This window comes from Phascolarctos cinereus, unplaced genomic scaffold (assembly GCF_003287225.1).
Source record: "Phascolarctos cinereus isolate Bilbo 61053 unplaced genomic scaffold, phaCin_HiC Scaffold_42;HRSCAF=564, whole genome shotgun sequence".
Lineage (NCBI taxonomy): Eukaryota > Metazoa > Chordata > Mammalia > Diprotodontia > Phascolarctidae > Phascolarctos > Phascolarctos cinereus.
In genome coordinates this window covers 14,006-18,998 of record NW_027555769.1, presented here as the reverse complement: position 1 = coordinate 18,998, position 4,993 = coordinate 14,006, and positions in this window count along the sequence as shown.

Here is a 4,993-nt window from a genome sequence, read left to right as displayed (position 1 = left end):
GAGAGGGTAAGAGTTCTGAAGATAAATTTCACTCATTTTAAAGTTTTGCTTAGAGCTTGCTTATTACAGAAGAAAATTAAAGAAAATGAATGAAAAAGCATTTATTAAGTGCTAACCATGTGTTAAATGCTGAGGATGCAATTACAAAACCAGATACCTTCCTGCCCTCAAGTAGCTTACATTCCAATGGGAACAACACACACAGGGGAGTGGTGGCCAGAGGAGTACACTTTGGTCCAGAAAGTCAAAGTTGCGTCATAAACATTTATTAAGTACCTACTATGAGCCTCCTCTGAACTCTGCTTAGCTCTGCTAAGTGCTAGGGAGACAAAGTGAGCCACAAACAGTCCCTACTTTTAAGGAGTTCACAATCTAATGAGGGAGACAACCTGTGAATACTATATATACAAATAAATATGCACACACACACACATATACACACATACATATAGCACATACATACATATACACATATACATACATATGTGTGTGTGTGTGTGTACACACATATATAAATTGTAAGTAATCAGTGGGAAGGCTTTAGCATTAAGGGATACTAGGAAAGCCTTCTTGTAAAAGATGTCATTTTATATGGGACTTCAAGGAAACTGGAGAATCTAGGAGACAGAGATGGGGGGAAGAGAGAATTCCAGACATGGACAGCAAATGAATATGCCCAAAGTCTGGAGATAGAGTATCTTGTGTACAGGCAACAAAGAAGCCAGCATCAGTAGATCTCAGAGTACAATGAGGGAAGAAAGGTATTACATGATTGGAAAGGTAGTGGGGAAAGGTTATGAAAGCTTTTAAAAGACAAACAGAGGATTTTATACGTCATCCTGGAGGTGATGGGGAGCCACTGAATTTTATGAAATAGAGGGTCTGACATGATCAGACCTGTGCCTGAGTGGAGCATGGATTGGAGTGGGGAGAGAAACTTGAGACAAGGAAACCAATCGATATGCTGTTGTGATAGACCAGGCATGAGGTGATGAGGACCTATATCAGAGTGGTAGCAGTGTTGGAGCAGAGGGCACGTACAGGTGAGATGTTGTTAAAGTAGAATCAATAGGATTTGGCAACACATTAGACGTGCCAACTGAAGACTTGAGGGTTTGAGCATATGTTTAGGTTTTGAGCCTGTGGGGATGGTTGGTGCCCTTGACAATAATAAAGAAATTAGAAAGAGGGGAAAGTTTTTGGGAAAAGATAAGGAGTCTGGTGTTGGACATGTTCAGTTTAAGATGTCTATAGGACATCCTATTCAAAATAGTCAGCTGTTCGGAGACATAAGACCAGAGATTAGGAGAGACATGTTGTTGTTCAGTTGTTTCCATCATTCCCTATTCTTCATGACCCCATTTGAGATTTTCTTCGCAAAGGTACTGGAGTAGCTTGCTATTTTTTTCCTCCAGCTCATTTTAGAGATGAGGAAACTGAGGCAAACAGGGTTAAGAGACTTGCTCAGGGTCACACAGCTAGTAAGCATCTTGGGCTGGAGTTGAACTCAGGAAGATGAACCTTCTTGTCTCCAGGCCCAGCATTGTATCCACTGAGCCACTAGCTGCCTGGGTGAGAGATTAGGGCTGGATAAAGAGATCTGAGAATAATCTGCATAGAGATGATAATTGAATCTATGGGAATAAATGGATCACCAAGCAAAATAGTATAGAATAGTATAATATAAAAGAATAAAAGAAGAGGGCCTTGAGGAGTATCCAGGGTTAGCAGGTATGAGCTAGATTAAAGTTCAGCAAAGGATACTGAGAAGCAGTGTTCAAACATGTAAGAGACTGAAGAGGGAGTAGTGTCAAAAAATTTTAGAAAGATAGAGATGGAGGTGAAGAGGGAAATAGAAACTCCCACATCATATTAAGAGGATCTGAGACAGAGGCCAATTGATATGTGGATTGGGCAATATATGCCAGTTCTAGAGCTAGAAAGAGTGGGACTTCAATACAGAGCTTAGTGCAAGTCTGCTCAAGAAAGAACATGGATCTTAGGTATCAGGCCTGATAGGTTGTTCTGTATATAGTGTACATATGAAATAACATCTAGCTCATCCTTCATAATTTTGGGATGTAAATATCGAGCTGGTGTCATATATATGTTTACTCCCTGGATACATAGGTATGTTTCTCTAGACCCAACTCTTTGCCATCAATACTCTCACATCTTTACCACTCCTTGGAAGGTAGAGGCCCCAACCAACTGCTACCTACAATTAGGATAATTTCAATTTTTGTTTCCCTGATCCCCCATTATTCAGAGGTAAATTTTTGGGGTTTGAAGGGCCTTCCTCCTGCCCCTCCCCCTCCCCATAGTCTCATTCTGATGCAGTCTAATTCTACCATCTTTAGTCCTTTTCTTCTTGTGTTTTTCCTTCCTGTTATGTCTCATAGAGTCCCTGCTTAATCATTTACAAGATTCCTCTCCTACTTGGTTTATTCTTTTCATACTCTTCCCATATCAGCACATCATCAGAAGATCTTCACTGTATGTGTATTCCTAGATTACATTGTGAAGCCTCTTCTCCGCTTTTTCAGTTGGTTACGTTATTTTCCATGGCTTTAACACCTCCCTCTTGGACATTTTGAAGTGGATGTTCAAAACATCTCAAACTCATATGTTAGAGGAAGAACTCATTATAGCCTTCTCTTCCCCCAAACATTTCCCTCTCCTAAATTGCCAGTTTATTCTTTTGGGAAAAAAACGTTCTTCCAGTCAATGAAGTTTACAACTTCAGTATCATTTGGAAAAATATATATATAATTTTAATCACCCCAAATATCCATTCAGTTGCTAGATTTTGTTGTTTCTATCTTCACATCTCTCACATCTGTCTGTTTTTTTCTGCCCAAACAATCACTTCTCCAGTTTAGATCACCATGACCTCTCATTTGGACTATTGTAATAATTTCATCATGAGTCCATCTGTCTCAAACGTCACTCTACATTGCTCTGTCCTCTAAAGAGCTGCCCAGGTGATTTTCTGAAAGCAGAGAATGGCTCACTATGTCCTTGTGGGCAAATATGAAGTATTCTGTTTCATATGTAAAGCCATTTGCATCATGACCTTTATCTATCCTTCCAAACTTATTGTGTATTACTCTCCTTTGTATACTCTGTGGTACAGTCAAAGTAACCTTCTTACTCTTCCTCATATATACCATTTCATTTTGTATCTTCAGGCCTTTGTACTGACTGTCCCTAATAACTACAATCCTCCCCTCCTTCGCCTATACCTTGTAGCTTCCTTGACATCATTATAGATTCAGATCAGATTCTACCTTCTGCAGGAGACCCGTCCCAGTTTCCTAGCTGCAAGTACCTTACCCCTCTCTAAAGATACCTTCAATTCACTGTATGTGTACTTTGTACATATTGATCCATGAACATGTATTCTTTCTCACAGGGCACCTAAGTAGCACAGTGGACAGAGTTCTGGGCCTGGAGTCAGGAAGACTCCTCTTGAATCCAAATCTTAGTAGCTGTATGATTCTGGAAAAGTCACTTCACCCTGCTTGTCTCAGTTTCTCTAAAAAGGAGTTTTTGATGGGAAAACAGGAGCAACCATTATATTTCTTCACAGAATGTATACTCAACTATAACTAGTTACTTTTTAAACATGACTTGGCCATCATCAGTATGGAGTAGCATTAGAAAAAAAAAAGCACACATATAAAGAACTAAAAGTAGCAATTAAAGACGTAGTTGGTGAGTTGTAAAGACATGAAGGCTGAAGGGATTCCCAGCTTCGTGGTTGTACATTTGGGTTTCAGACTTTGAGAGAAAGTTATGAAGTATGTTATTAATAAGAAATTTTTGGTGTAGCATGTCATAATATCCTCAAAGTATACTTAATGAATTATTAGAGATTGGAGGATCATAAATTCTTAAGAGAGTTTGTATAAGAAGCATGAACATTAGCAGAAGATCGGAAATTAGAACCTATGAAGAAAGGGAGATGAGGTAGAATGAGCTTACTATCAGCTTACATAACCCAAAAGTCCACTACATCGTGTGAGTGTGTTCTAGATCTTCAATTGCAGGTGCTTTCATTAGTCCCAAGCTGAACCATTGAAATGCTAAGTATAGAGAATACTGTCAACAAAGGGTTGCAATGTCATCAGAAACACTAGGTATTCCAAATGCTAAGAGATGAGGGGAGAGTTCTGTCTCAAAGCAAGATAATGACTTAGATGATGTCTAATGGCATCATATCTTTGTGGTCGTGAAGTACACTGAAGATTTTAATGGTAGTTCAGTGTAACTTAAGTTGACATTTTTATGCCTATTTTGTTCTGGCTGAAAGGCTCTGCCCTTAATATGACTTAGGATCTGAATTCAAAAGATCCAATCCTGTGCTTAGTGCAGGGCATACTCCTTGAGTTAAATGTGCCCTCTGGAAAATCCTGGAATCAAGCCTCCAACAAGTATACTATTCGATACACATTTGTGTTATGAAGTACCATTATGCAGTGCAAATTAAAATGAAAAACATTTCTGTGCCATATAGGAAAATAAAAGAAGTCAAGAAACAAAAACTAATGTTACCACCAGGGCCTGTGGCTCCCTATTTATGAAGCTTTCCTCTCAAAGTAACAAAGAACTTTATTTTCTTCATAAATGTTTTCACTGTGGTGCTCATGGGATTGGCATTTTACTTTCTTTCAGATCCCTTGGGTATCAGTCAAGAAACACTGAGTTACCATGTTTTAACCTATACAGTGGTTATAGTATAGTTTGCTCTAATTGGTGCCATTGAGGTACCTTGCTGCAGCTTCTATAATCATTGCAATAGACACAGATACAGTGCTGAGGTGGTGTCCCAAAATAATTCTCTTTTTTTGCTTCCAGTATTTCTTATGTATGTCTCTTAACTCTATGTAATCATATCCCGTATTGTAGATGTCTATCTGATCCTACTTCAGGTAGTTAACTGGTTTCTTCACTGTATTCATTCAGATATATTTCCTTTTTTCATCAGCAT